Below are 15,375 nucleotides of genomic sequence, written 5' to 3'. Positions count from 1 at the left end.
AGCCACAGGGAGTTTTAAGCAGGATCTGGACCACAGTGGGGTGGGAAGGGAAAATTTAACCTCATCCGCTGCTGTGGTCCGCACAAAATCCCCCCCTGCAAAGTTCTTACTTGCTCTTGGAGGGAAGATTTCACTGGTTTCAGTTGGAAACAACAGCTTGGGTGGGAGGAGAGCACAGCTTTCTGGACTTCAGAATGGGGGGAAGCATTGAACTAATTGCTTTCTGCCTCCTGAAATTGTGATACAGCTCGTCCTCCCATGGCTGCCATTTTGTGGTCCTCCTATGTTGTGATTTTGATGTTTCACCTTGTTTTGATGGATTGACATTGGATTGCACTCTACTGTGTATTTTGTTGCAATATGCTGTCCATTGCTTTGGGCTGAAAAGTGGTATATAAATATATAAATAAATGCAAAGTAGTATTTACATTTTTAAAATGTGCATGTTCATTGCATTCACACAATTAATATCATATGTAATTTCACCATGGTAATTTTTTAAAATATTAGTAATATTTTAAATACATGCCTCTTTAACTAATACTTCAAACAAACAACCAGAAATAATAGTAGATATAGGTATGTGTTTGTGGCAGGGAAACAGAGGGAAGTAATTCCAGGAAGGTTTGTTAAGAGATGTATTTTGTAGTTTTCAAAGTGTGCACCTTTAAATATTTATCTGGAAGGCACATGATTATTTATAGTACACTGCAGTCCACAATTTGGGAACCTGTGTGGCACAATCCAGATTATAGTAGTATAATAGGTTAAAGGTTAATTTATTAAATACCTTAGCACCCTTAAAAATAAAATGTGAAGTGTGCAAGTGCTTAATGATTACCTGAACGCTTTTGTACTTATTGACTGAATACTGAGAGTTATTACTTTGTGAGATATTGGGTGGAGTGCTGCCTGCAGATTTTTACCTTCTGTCCCCATCAATAAAAGAGCTAAATAGGAACTTGCTTTAAAAATAATGATATTGAAAAGACAAAAGCCTAAACAGTCACAGAAGAAAGCCGGAATATCATCTGTGAGAGAGCATGCCAGAGCTATGGGCCTGTTGTATTTTGGTCACCATGCACAATTTTGTGTCCCACAAGCACGGATGCTTAAAGAAGTGCCTTTTTGTTGGTCCCAGAGGTTGTTGCTACAAACCTCGCCCACCAGACAAACGGTTTCTGGCAAACAAATTGTTTGTAGCTCTCGAGATCCTGCTGTTTTGCTTGGTTGTTGGGGATTCATATGGATCTTGTGGGGGTGTGCTATTCACATATCTGGCTTCCCATCCCATGCATGGAAATGTCCTGGGAAATACATGTATGCACTCCCAAGTTTTTGTGCTTGAAAGGTTCGGCTGGAGCTCTTTTTGCAGCCAGTTCCATGCGAATGCAATTGAATAACCCTTGTGTTGTTTGATTTTCCTCCCTTGCCATCTGGTTTCTCTCTGTCTCTCTTCCTTTCAGGATAAAAAGTGTTTTTTCAGCTAACATTTTAAATGTCAGGCATGTCATCTGAACATTTAACTTGCTCTGAAACTTACTAATGAAATTTGTTTTCATGAAGAGGGGCCCTGTATCCTCGTCCACACTTTTCTCTACTGGAAGCTGTAGACAGGTTAGAATGGCAGGAATGTAGTATCTGTTCTTTCATACTCTAATATTAGTTGAAGGCTCATTAAATTATAATACGGCAGTTAGGTTGCCTCGATTACCTGTGCCTCTTTCTGCAACTTAATTATCAGGCCAGAACTTAAGCTAGTCTCTCTCTCAGCATACTTGCGGCGAACACTTTCTTAACCACTGGCTAACTTTTGTGTTGTTTTTTTTAAAAAACTGGTACTTGAAGACTTAGGGAAGTTAAACAAGTTAAAAAAGAATTTAAGGAAAAAATTGGTAATACAAAAGATGTGTTAGGACAGGCATAGGCAAACTCGGCCCTCAAACTTTTGCTGTTGCTTAAAACCAGTGAATTAGGGCTGCTGAATTAAAAGAAAGTGGCTTCAAAAACAGGGTTGGGAAGGTAAAAAGGTGGTTTAACAGTTGCCTGGAGAATGAAGGGGAAGCCCCCATGGCGTTTAATGTAGGGCAGGGGTAGGCAACCTAAGGCCCGGGGGCCAGATGTGGCCCAATCGCCTTCTCAATCCGGCCCACGGACGGTCCAGGAATCAGTGTGTTTTTATATGAGTAGAATGTGTCCTTTTATTTAAAATGCATCTCTGGGTTATTTGTGGGGCCTGCCCGGTGTTTTTACATGAGTAGAAAGTGTGCATTTATTAAAAATGCATCTCTGGGTTATTTGTGGGGCATACAAATTCATTCATTCCCCCCCCCCCAAAAAAAATAGTCTGGCGCACCATATGGTCTGAGGGAAGGTGGGCTGGCCCATGGCTGAAAAAGCTTGCTGACCTCTGATGTAGGGGAATGGCAGGGGGATTAGCAAGACCCCAGTTGTTTATATATAGAGAGAGACATAGTATAATGACTAAGGCTGCAACCCTAGGCACACTTCCCTAAAAGAAGTCCCATTGAATATAGTAGGGCTTGCTTCTGAGTAGCCAGGCACAATCACTGAGCTGTTAGGGACTGAACTGTGAATCAGGAGCAGTGTAGTTCTTATCAAATCTATTGTTCACCAAGTATTAATGAACACAATGTACTAGGAAGTCTCTGGGACGTGGGTGGCGCTGTGGTCTAAACCACTGAGTTTCTTGGGCTTGCTGATCGGAAGGTTGGCGGTTTGAATCCCTGTGACGGAGTGAGCTCCCGTTGCTCTGTCCCAGCTCCTGCCAATCTAGCAGTTCGAAAGCATGCCAGTCCAAGTAGATAAATAGGTACCACTGTGACGGGAAGGTTAACAGCATTTCCGTGCGCTCTGGTTTCCGTCACTGTGTCCCATTGTGCCAGAAGTGGTTTACTCCTGCTGGCCACATGACCCGGAAAACTGTCTGTGGACAAACACCGGCTTCCTTGGCCTGAAAGCAAGATGAGTGCCACAACCCCATAGTCACCCTGAACTGGATGTAACCATCCAGGGGTCCTTTACCTCAGTGTTTCCCAACCTTTTTGGGGCAAAGGCACACTTGTTTGATGAAAAAAATCTCGAGGCACACCACCATTACAGCCCCGTGACGTCAGCGCGCAGCGTCACGCCGGGAGGGACGCACGAAAGTGTAAGTTTCAATTTTTTTCCCTCCCCCTTGCCGGGGAACCTCCAAGCTTTGGGGGTGGGGGGGGAGGAGGCAGCAAAGCGAGGGACTGAGGGACTCCTCCAACGACAAGGGTTGGGGAAGAAGAGAAAGGGCTATTCCGCTCCAGTCACGGGAGGGGAATATGTACTGGCCCAACTGGTGTGCGGTCTTCGGAAAGCGGGGTGCGGGAAGGAAGCCTAGGCTCGGGGTCCACCGACCTCGGCGGAGAAAGGCAACAACCGAAGCCTCCCGACAGTTTCGGGGGAGACGTTCAGAGCTTCCCTGGGAGTTTCTCAGCCTGCCTTTCAGAGGAAGAGGCGGACGGGGCCTGGGGATGGCGATGGCCTCGGCCTCACCCTCCCTCCATCCCTCTACCTTTGTAGTGGACGCGCAGGTTGTTCTGCGAGAGGCCGATGTAGCTGAATTTGTCCTTCGGGCTCCAGGAGCGCGGCAGCGGTGTCTCCTGCTCGTCCACGGCCGGGTAGAGCCGCTTGAGGCGCCGCTTGAGCTCCTTCTCCTGCTCGTTCAGGGCCGGGTCGCCGCCGTGAGGGAAGGGCGCCGGGGCGCTGCTGCTGCTGCTGCCGCCGCCGCTCCCGGCAGGCATGGGCCCAGCTGAGGCGGCGGCGGCTGTTGTGGTGGTGGCGGCGGGGGAGGCCCCAAACCGGAGTGAGATCCGGGGAAGAAGGAAGAGGCGGCAAAGAGAGGGACCCGACTGAGCTCACGCAAAGGCGAGCAGGGGGGTCGGCTGAGGGACCCGACTGAGCTCGCGCAAAGGCGAGCAGGGGGGTTGGAAACAGACGGAGCTGATGACGAGCCGGCGTGTGCGTGCAGTGGCTGGCCTCGTAGGGAGCCGAGGGGCGGGGCTTCCTTTCTGAAGGAGCTGAGGGTGGGGGTCCTCCGGCGCCTTCGGCGAAACGGCGCCGGCCCAGAGCGCTTCTAGGAGGCTGCCTTTGTGCGCGACTTAAAGCCCTCTTTCCCTCCCTCCAGCCCCGTGTCACCTGTGGAAAAGGGGGCTGGATCCAGTGACGCAACTCGGAAAACTGTTAGGGAAGCCAGAGCAGGAAAGTGAGTGGGGGGCGTCGTCGCCGCTTTAACCCACGTTTCCTTTTTGAAAGAGAAACTTAAGTCAGTGTTTCCCAACCTTTTTTGGACTCGCCCGCCTCCCTCCAGGCAACATCTCGCGGCACACCAGGCAACATCTCGCGGCACACTAGTGTGCCGCGGAACACCAGTTGGGAAACACTGCTTTACCTTACCTTACTAGGAAGTTTTTCTATGCAAGTGTCAAGGAAACAAATCTCTCTCTCATTTCAGGAAGACTTCCAGAAGTTCTTGGTGGACTGTACACTAAGCAATTACACTTTTTCAAAATGTACCTATTTGAGAAATGGACTGTGATGGGTTTTTACTGTTTTTCCTCCTCCTGAAACAGTTTAATATGTGTGTCCAACCTATTTGCCTCCTAAGTCAGGGAAGATAGATGTTCTCATTCCCATTGGGAAATTAGTCTCCATTCATTTTTTTGTCAGCCACGAAACCGGTCTGGGAATTGTAGAAGTCCATCCTATAATACTATTCCATATGTTCAGCAAAGTATTCACGATAGGATCTTGCAAGATGGTCATTGGAATGTTTCCATTGTCTGTAATAAATTTAAAAACTGTAATGCCAGCTACTTTTTCAACTGATTCCATGGTTATGTCTTTCATAAATATATGTAGGTACTTCTCTTGGGATGTTAAAAAGCACTACATGTAAAACTGGGAGAGGAGTTATGTAGAGATAATTATATTTAGTTCAGTCCTGGTTTCTTACTTTTCTCTATTAAAGTGATGGAAACTTGCTGCATTTTAGACTGCAATCCTCTGCACACTTTCCTGAAAGTGAACCTTAACTGAACTCAGTCGGCCTTACTTCTGAGTAAACATGTGCATGTATAGGCTTGTATTGTTAGGAGCGCATACTACAAAACAAATCATCCTCTATAAGCTCTGCTGAAGGATGGTGTATAAATCTTTTAATAAATGCATCCCTGGAAAAACTATATTGGATTCTTGATGTTGTTTTTCATTATTACTTACATTTCCTAACTTATAACTACTGCCTAAGGGACACAGATTTTTGTGTAGGTAACATTGCAAAAGAAACAAGTTACACAGGAAGAAATGTTAAGACTACATTTGTAAAATGTTAAGATTCGCAGAGATTAAGCCCTGACAGTTTTCTTTTTAAAACATGAATTGTACCAAGTAGTTACATAGTCTTGTTTTATCTGATTTGAATAATATACAAGAGGAAAGGGCTAATAGTAAAATTATATGCTCTATAAAGTTGAGTTGGAAAGCTTTGTCTTCAGTTTCAGATTAATCTGCCTAATTACCAGGGTCCAATAAACCACATTGTGAACTTGAGTCCTACGCCATAATATTCCACATTTTGGCTAACCCAGCAGTATTCTGTAGAAAGCCCATGTGCTCTTCCATGTGATTTGAGGCCTTTTTCTGTATAACCCATAGACTACACGGTGTAGTCCTCTGGTCTGGTCACTCAGAGCTCGATCTGCTAAAAAGCTGGTGTGACAGACCACCCAAGATGGAAATGTCTGTTCTAGTTGTACCATCAGCTGCATTTCATATGTGACATTCAACTCACAGACCTCGAGAGTACGTTTTATTATTGCATAAATTGCCACAGCACAAAATGGTGGGCGGCCAGAGCTATTTCATGTGGGATATCTTCTATGCCATTTCAGGAGCCTTATTTTATGTGAATATTACTTGGGTCCTGCTGGAGTCTAGAATTAAAATAAATGGAAACACAAGTGAATGATCCCCTATCTCCCAAGTGAAAATATGCCCGAACACAAGCTTTTCAGAATTACAAATTACTTCTTCAGATGAGCACTGTAATGAATCACTAGAACCATTTAATAGACAGGCTGGAAGATATAGATTTTTTTGCTTACCATTTAGCTCCTTTCACAGCTCAGTCGGCATGCAGGGAAATATTTGGCATGCTAATTTTCTGGCATTGTTGTGGACATAATGTTTTAATTATTGTTCTGGAAATTTTAAAATAACACAGTACTCTCATGTGGGATTAAAATGCACTCCTCAAAGTGGCTTACAGAATACTGGAAATATACACAAAATAAGACATTAGTAACCTGAAAGAAGAAAGAATAGGACAATTTTGTGAGGAAGAAGTATGGAGGGGGTACAAGGGTCCTGTTTCGATGGTCTCCCTGATAAGCCCCCTACCTGGCTTTTTTTTTTGGGGGGGGGTGCTTCTGGCAGCCCAATTTGCAACAGAGGAGTTGTAGTCCTTGGAGGATTTAAATGGTGGTGTGATAATGTTTATTCATTTAGCGCTCTCCCTGCATGTTTTGTATAAAGATTCCCACCCACAAGTCCTCACTTCGTTCTACCTTAATATCTTTACAGTGATGAGCCCCAAAGTTTTGCATCTTAAAATTTGAGTTATCTGGCTGGAATTTCTATAGCTTGGCCAAGACAGTCTGCAAAAGTTATCCAGAGTTTTATCCTTTGTTGTGGCTGTGGGGATCGAGGAGGAATTGGGGAGATAAGTCATCTGGGTTGTCCATTGATTTCAATTGGGAGGGATATCTCATAATTTGCACACTCTCTTTTGAAGGCTTAGCTATACCATTGCCAAGGGTAATTCTGTGATAGCAGAGAGTTTGCGTCTCTCGGTGGTGGATTCTTGGCAATCTGATCCCCCACCTAGCAGGTATAGGTAAAGGGGTAAAGGGACCCCTGACCATTAGGTCCAGTTGTGGCCGACTCTGGGGTTGCGGTGCTCATCTCGCTTTACTGGCTGAGGGAGCCGGCGTACATCTTCCGGGTCATGTGGCCAGCATGACTAAGCTGTTTCTGGCGAACCAGAGCAGCGCACGGAAACGCCGTTTACCTTCCTGCCAGAGCGGTACCTATTTATCTACTTGCACTTTGACGTGCTTTCGAACTGCTAGGTTGGCAGGAGCAGGGACCGAGCAATGGGAGCTCACCCCGTTGTAGGGATTCGAACCACTGACCTTCTGATCGGCAAGTCCTAGGCTCTGTGGTTTAACCCACAGCGCCACCCAGGTATAGCTCTTAACCAAAAATAGTTCCGTAGACGAGTTAAACTGCTGAAAACAATAAAGCTAGGAACAACAGTGTTTTAGTGGTGGTATTTGGAGTAGACACATTAAAATAATTTGTTATGGGGTTGGGGGTCCTACTCTGAGTATGTGGTTGGATATCACACTAGCTGTTCTTTGCGTTTGTAGAAATTATATTATTGCCCCAATCCAGCAAGGGGAACTGTAGCTGTATTAGGAACTGTGTCTCAGGACTGTGAAACAGTGTTTCAGGACTAGAACTTTGAAGCATACAGTGGTACCTCGGTTGTCGAAAGTCTCAGAAGCTGAACGTTTCGGTTTTTGAACGCTGAAAACTCGGAAGTAAATGCTTCTGTTTTTGAACACTCTTTGGAAGCCAAATGGCTTCCACTGAGCCCCCCCCCCCAATTTTCTCCATTGAATTTGCAGACTGCCCTTTGCGCCTCGGTTTTCAAAGGTTTTGGAAGTTGAATGGTCTTGTGGAATGGATTACGTACGAAAACCGAGGTACCACTGTATTTTATTTTAGTGGTAGAAACTATGCCAATCCTTTCTGAGGAATTTACAGTGGTACCCCGCAAGACGAATGCCTCGCAAGACGGAAAACCCGCAAGACGAAAGGGTTTTCTGTTTTGGAGGCGCTTCGCAAGACGAATTTCCCTATGGGCTTGCATCGCAAGACGAAAGCCCATAGGGAAATGCTGGCGGTCGGGAGCAAAGACTTTCGCCCACAGCCGGCCTTCAGAAGAGGACCTCTTCTGAAGGCCGGCGGGGGGCAAAAGTCTTTGCTCCCCCCCGCCTGCCTTCCCCCCGCCTGCCCCGGCGATCTTAAAATGCTGGCGGGCGGGAGCGAAGCGTTCGCTGCCGACCCCCAGCATTTTAAAATCTCCCCGTGTCCCGGGGAGATCTTAAAATGCTGGGGGTCGGGAGCGAAGCGCTGCCGACCCCCAGCATTTTAAAATCTCCCCCTGTCCTGGGGAGATTTTAAAATGCTGGGGGTCGGGAGCATTCGCTGCCGACCCCCAGCATTTTAAAACGCTGTTCCGAAGCGGGGGGCGGGAACATCTGCCCCAGCCGCCCCACTTCGGAACGCTGTTCCGAAGGGGGGAGGGGGGGCGGGAACAGCTGCCCCATCCGCCCCACTTCGGAACGCTGTTCCGAAGGGGGGAGGGGGGCGGGAACAGCTGCCCCATCCGCCCCACTTCGGAACGCTGTTCCGAAGGGGGGCGGGGGGGCGGGAACAGCTGCCCCATCCGCCCCACTTCTGAACGCTGTTCCGAAGGGGGGAGGGGGGGCGGGAACAGCTGCCCCATCCGCCTCACTTCGGAACGCTGTTCCGAAGTGGGGAGGGGGGACGGGAACAGCTGCCCCATCCGCCCCACTTCGGAACGCTGTTCCGAAGGGGGGAGGGGGGGCGGGAACAGCTGCCCCATCCGCCCCACTTCGGAAAGCTGTTCCGAAGTGGGAAGGGGGGGCGGGGACACCTGGCCCAGCCGCCCCACTTCGGAAAGCTGTTCCGAAGTGGGGAGGGGGGGCGGGGACACCTGGCCCCGCCGCCCCACTTCGGAAAGCTGTTCCGAAGTGGGGAGGGGGGCGGGGACACCTGGCCCCGCCTCCCCACTTCGGAAAGCTGTTCCGAAGTGGGGAGGGGGGGCGGGGACACCTGGCCCCGCCTCCCCACTTCGGAAAGCTGTTCCGAAGTGGGGCGGGGGGCGGGAACACCTTCTGAAGGCGGGCAGGGGGCGAAAGTCTTTGTCCCCCCTGCCTGCCTTCCCAGGGGCTTTTAAATCGCCCCGGACAGCGGAGAAGTCCTCCGCTGTCCGGGGCGATTTTAAAATGCCGCCCGCCAGCATTTTAAGCTCGCCCCGGACAGCGGAGAAGTCCTCCGCTGTCCCAGGGTTTTTTAAAATGCTGGGGGTGGGAAGAAAAGCCCTTGTCCCCCCCCCCAGCCTTCAGAAGAGGTCCGGGGACAGACTGTCCCCGGACCTGGCCTGAAGGTGGTTTCCCTAGGAACGCATTAATTGATTTTCAATGCATTCCTATGGGAAACCGTGCATCGCAAGACGAAAAAACCGCAAGATGAAGAGACTTGCGGAACGAATTAATTTCGTCTTGCGAGGCACCACTGTATTAACTAACAAATCCGTTTTTAAAACAAAAATGTTTACATATCAGTGCTAGTGTATAGAAAATAAAGATACAGAAACAATATATCTTTTGTAAGAGGGAAAGAATAACCTCTAAGATTCTTCTGATGAATAATCCAATGCAGTGTTGTCCTAGAGGGATTAAAAATATGACAGGAAAAACATGTCAAGTTGATAACCTTTTGCTTGAGGATATTTTTCACTTATTGCTCTGCACCTTGCTGCACAATCAGTTATGGAGAAAAATGGCAAAGTCATCTGACTGTTGTGTCCATTTCTGTTAACTGTCTACTTTCTGTGCCTTCATTTTGAAAGGGTTTTGTTCCATTGTTGTTTTTAACTTTTCATTTGTAAAGATTTTTTATTATTATTTCTCCCCAACTCAGGAATGAATGCGGGGATTCAGTTACATGGAGAACTTTGTGTATTTTAGATGTCTGAATCGGGAATAAATCTCCAAAATTTTATTCTGTGCAAAATAAAGTGGTTCTCTGTGACCCTGTGAATAGGATCCTTAATTGCAAGCAATGAAGTTATACCTTCTCAGACCTAGGCATATCTCCAGGGGTAGGGAATTCACTTAATGGTAAGTTTGATCTTTAGAGTAGGGATGGAGAATCTATACGGTCCTCTGGGTACTGCTGGACTTCAATTCATATCAGCCAGCATAGCCTATGGTTAGGTAGGGACGCGGGTGGAGCTGTGGTCTAAACCACTGAGTCTCTTGGGCTTGCTGATCAGAAGGTCAGCGGTTCGAATCTCTGCGACGGAGTGAGCTCCCCTTGCTCTGTCCCAGCTCCTGCCAACCTAGCAGTTCAGAAGCACGCCAGTGGGTTTGAGCCCCACATTTGGCAAAAGATTCCTGCATTGAAAGGGGATGGGCTAGATGACCCTCATGGTCCCTCCCAAACTCGATTCCCTGATTCTCTGATGCTATGAAACCAATACCCCCCCTCCCAAGGGCTCCATCTATTTATGAATATCTACCTTTCACACATCACATTTGTGCACATGCAAACACCATTCTGCCTCAACCACGTTTGAAACCTCCCATTTACTCACACAAACATATACCAGCCGACATCCAGAAACATGAAATCCATTCACATTCGTGCCCTGGCTGCAATCACTGTCTTCCAAAGGTGAACTTCCATCAGCCGACATCCACAAACATCAGTCTGCTTTAGCCTTGTAGCCTCCACCGACTTCCGAATCCAAAAGCTACTGGCTTCCATCCACCAACATCTGCCAGCTTCTCTTAGGTCCATCATGAGATGTCCACCAGCTTCTAATCACAGATACCAGCAGCCTTCAAGCAAGCAAAGTTGCCTTATTATTGCTCCCTAGCATCCCACTGCCAGAGGATTGCCTCCTTCCATTCACCACTTTGCCTTCTCCAAGTGGAAGAAACCTGGGCAGTGCTGAATGTCACATCCATTGCCAGGTGTGTCCTGCTGGAAACAGAAAAGGGCTTTCCCCTTGGCCTGCCTTTATATCCACTCAGTTGCCCAGTGCTTTTGTGACATCACAAGAAACCCACAGCCAATGGCAACAGCTGGGGAGGCATCATCTTCATTGCTTTGAGCCTCACAATGGCAGGTGGACCTATCAGTGATTGTGTGCTTGTTTATTTGGGACATCAGTGGTGCTGTGGTCTAAACCACTGAGCTTGGGCTTGCTGATCGGAAGGTAAGCGGTTCGAATCCCCGCAATGGGATAAGCTCCCATTGCTCTGCCGCAGCTCTTGCCAAACTAGCAGTTTGAAAGCACACCAGTGTATGTAGATAAATAGGTACCACTGCAGCAGGAAGGTAAATGGCGCTCTAGTTTCTGCTGTGGTGTTCCATTGCTCCAAAAGCGGTTTAGTCCTGCTGGCCACATGACCTGGAAAGCTGTCTGTGGACAAACACCAGCTCCCTCGGCCCGAAGTGACATCTGTGTCACAACCCCATAGTCACCTTTGACTGGACTTACCCATCCAGGGGTCCTTTACCTTTATGGTCAGGTATTATGAGAATTGTATTCCTGCGATTTATGGAAGGCTACAGGCTTAGGGACTTGAAACTAATGCAGCAGAATAGTGACATAATAGAGTTTCATGGGCTGTTCCCCATTCAGAATTTTCCCAGTATTTCAAAAGCTAGCATGTGAGGAGGTTAGCCTGCCTTTTCTACATGAAAATTTTCTACTATTTATTTATTTATTCAATTTATAGACCGCCCTATACCCGGAGGTCTCAGGGCAGTTCACAAACAAGACCACAACATATAAAATCAAACTAAAAACAATAACCCAATTAAACCCCCCCCAAAAAAAGAACCACATTCTAAAAGGGCATAGGATGTCAATCAGATCAACCAAAGGCCTGGTTAAAAAGGAAGATTTTTGCCTGGCGCCTAAAGGTGTATAATGAAGGTACCAGGCGAATTTCCCTGGGGAGAGCATTCCATAGGCAGGGAGCCACTGCAGAGAAGGTCCCGTTCTCGTGTTGCCACCCTCCGGACCTCTGGAGGAGGAGGAGGCAAATGAAGAAGGGCCTCAGATGATGATCTCAGGGTCTAAGTAGGTTCATACGTGAAGAAGCGGTCCTTGAGGTATTGCAGTCCTGAGCTGGTACAGTGGTACCTTGGGTTAAGTACTTAATTTGGTCTGGATGTCCGTTCTTAACCTGAAATTGTTCTTAACCTGAAGCACCACTTTAGCTAATGGGGCCTCCTGCTGCTGCTGTGCCGCCGGAGCACAATTTCTGTTCTCACCCTGAAGCAAAGTTCTTAACCCAAGGTACTATTTCTGGGTTAGCAGAGTGTGTAACCTGAAGCGTATGTAACCCGAGGTGCCACCGTATTCTGTTATTGTGCTAGATGTGTACATTGTCTCTCAAGGACCATTCAGATGGTGAGACTGTTCCTGGTCTTGTACAATCCAGGAGAAGCTTTACTACTTGATTCTGTTGATTTATATAGATTGGCACCCAGTCAGGCACAGTCGTAATGTCACGTTGACCGCAGTGTAACCTGCAACCTCTGCAACAGGCAAGGAAAATGTCATTAATTTTCTTGATAGGCGACACTTCGGGAAAATGTAGTTGAGTATCCCTTGAAAAAATATTTAGAATACTCAGTGGGAGGCTGAAATCCAACTAGTATTTTCAGAAATGCTACCTGTCCCATATGCAGTGCCAGTTTATTTACAGAATATTCCTGTAGGGTCTTAGTGTGTGGAAGAGCTAGTGGCAATTGGGAAGGAAAGGCTTAGAATTGCTAAGCCTTGGAGAGACAGTATCTGGGACAAAGGAAGTCTGTTCCAAAGAGACAGGTTTCATTTTAACTACAGCATAGCAAACCGCACTGCTGGCTCTTAAAATTAAAAGTAGATCTGGAACTAAATTCCAGGACCTTTGTCCAGCTTTAAGTATGCAACTTATCTATTATTATTATTATTATTATTATTATTATTATTATTATTATTATTATTATTATTATTATTATTGCTGTACCTTCCATGCCCTTAATGTGAGGACAGGACAGAAATTGACAGTAAGTAATCTAAAAGACTAACACGATTATACACCAGAATATTTAAAAGGTAAAATATATAGACGTTTACATAAGAAGCTTGATGATCAAGATATGAGAATTAGATTATCTGTGTCCAAAACAAAATGCAGTGTGGATATCATAAATCTAGCAGAACAGTGAACATCTGTTAAATTTTAAAACATCACATGTGAACACTTTGCCAATAGAAAATAGTTCTGGGGAAAGTTATTCTGGTCACCTTACTATTTTGGGTGTCTTGTCAAGTTGCTGGTTTTAGAGAGCAACTGTCTGATCAAATGGTTTGCAGAGCATGAGCTGGTGGCTATTCTAGAAATAATATGATTCTGCAGGGACATATTAGAGGAGTGTATGTGTTTTAAAGTAGGGGTTTTTCTGTTTTTGTTTTATACTTAACTAAGTGCGAACATAACTTCCAGTTCAGTATTTATTGAGCGCTTCACTTTGAGGGTGAGGAACCGGTGACCTGCCAGATGTTTTTCAACTGTAACTCCAATCTTCCCCAGTTAGCATGGCTAATGGTCACTGATGATGGAAGTTGCAGTTCAAAAAGATCTGGAAGGCCAGAGGTTCCCTGCCCCTCAGCTTGGACGTCCCTGAACTTAGCCCTGGATCCTGTACTCATTAGGGGTGTGTTCATGTTTCTCACAGTGTGTATGCATTGCAGAGGGAGGTTGCGTCTGCTGGAAGCACAATTCAAAGTGTTGGTGCTGACCTTTAGAGCCCTAAACCAGGCATCCCCAAACTCAGCCCTCCAGCTGTTTTGGGACTACAACTCCCAGTGTGGAGAGCCAGTGTGGTGTAGTGGTTAAGAGTGGTAGTCTTGTAATCTGGAGAACCGGGTTCGCGTCTCCGCTCCTCCACATGCAGCTGCTGGGTGACCTTGGGCCAGTCACACTTCTTTGAAGTCTCTCAGCCCCACTCACCTCACAGAGTGTTTGTTGTGGGGGAGGAAGGGAAAGGAGAATGTTAGCCACTTTGAGACTCCTTAAAGGAAGTGAAAGGCGGGATATCAAATCCAAACTCTTCTTCTTCTTCTTCTTCTTCTGACCACTGGTCCTGTTAGCTAGGGATGATGGGAGTTGTAGTGCCAAAACAGCTGGAGGGCTGAGTTTGGGGATGCCTGCCCTAAATGGCCTTGGCCCAATACAGGAGCATCTCCACCCCCATTGCTCAGCCTGCACACTGAGGTCCAGCGCCGAGGGCCTTCTGCTGGTTTCCTCACTGCGAGAGAGGGCCTTCTCGGTAGTGGCATCTGCCCTGTGAAATGCCCTCACATCAGGTGTCAAGGAAATAAACAGCTACCTGACTCTTAGAAGACATCTGAAGGCAGCCCTATTTAGGGAAGTTTTTAATGTTTGATGTTTTATCGTGTTTTTAATATTCTGTTGGGAGCCACCCAGAGTGCCTGGGGAAACCCAGCCAGATGGGCAGGGTATAATTTATTATTGTTGTTATTGATGTTGTTGCTGTTGTTGTTGCCGCCTGCTCCTTCAGCACTGCTGTGAATAGGGCCTATGTGTATAGAGCTGCTCCACATATTTGGAAACACTCAATTGTTTCAAAGTCCCTGAGTGCACACAGGAGCTCATATAGGAACTTTTCACACTAATGCCTAATCTGGGGGTGGTGGGAAGGCCAGTGTTAGAAATTAGCCAGGCGCATTTTGCTACTGGCGCAGGTTCTATGTGGAGAACTCTGGATGCCAGGTTGGTGACGGACATTTTCATTTGGGTGCCCTCACCAGCTTCCTTATGCAGAAGAGCTTATTTACTGTGTTTATATCCCACATTTTTCTCCAAGGAGTACATGGTTCACCCCGCTCCTCAGTTTTTGTTTTTTAAATAATTTTTATTAAAGATTTTCCTTGTTTACAAAAGTACACACATTGTCTCTTTCTTCAGGTTGTGTTTTCTACAGATCGGGTTTTTAAAAAAATAATTTTTATTAAAGAATCCCCCTGCTCAGTTAATCCCTACAAGGACTCTGTGAAATAGGTAAGGAGATTGTGACTGACTCCAAAGTCACCCAGACATCGCAGGTCCTAGTCCAACACTCTAACCACTGCTCCACCCTGGCTTGCCTATCAGAAGGTTGGCAGTTCGAATCCCCGCGATGGGGTGAGCTCCCGTTGCTCTGTCCCAGCTCCAGTGCAAGTTTACTACTATTACTACAATTACTGCTATTAAAATTTGAATACTGCCCTTCATCCAAAGATCACAGGCCAGTTCACAACATTACAACATGAAAACAAAATATATGAGGCTCTTAATTTCAGGGTTGCTATTAAAAAACCTTAAAGAACATGAGAGGAAAGAAGTAACAGAAATGATAGGATCAGGGTCATGTGCTGAGTCC

General features: G+C 46.6%; 1 protein-coding gene across 4 annotated transcripts in view; it reads left to right on the top strand.

Annotated features, from left to right (window-relative positions):
- Window positions 1–15,375, top strand: part of ROR2 (receptor tyrosine kinase like orphan receptor 2) — a 172,523-nt gene that overhangs the window by 28,273 nt on the left and 128,875 nt on the right. The window lies entirely within an intron of this gene.

Source organism: Podarcis bocagei, assembly GCF_964188305.1.
Source record: "Podarcis bocagei genome assembly, chromosome: 11".
In the NCBI taxonomy this organism is placed as follows: domain Eukaryota; kingdom Metazoa; phylum Chordata; class Lepidosauria; order Squamata; family Lacertidae; genus Podarcis; species Podarcis bocagei.
This window is presented reverse-complemented; position numbering and strand designations above follow the sequence as displayed.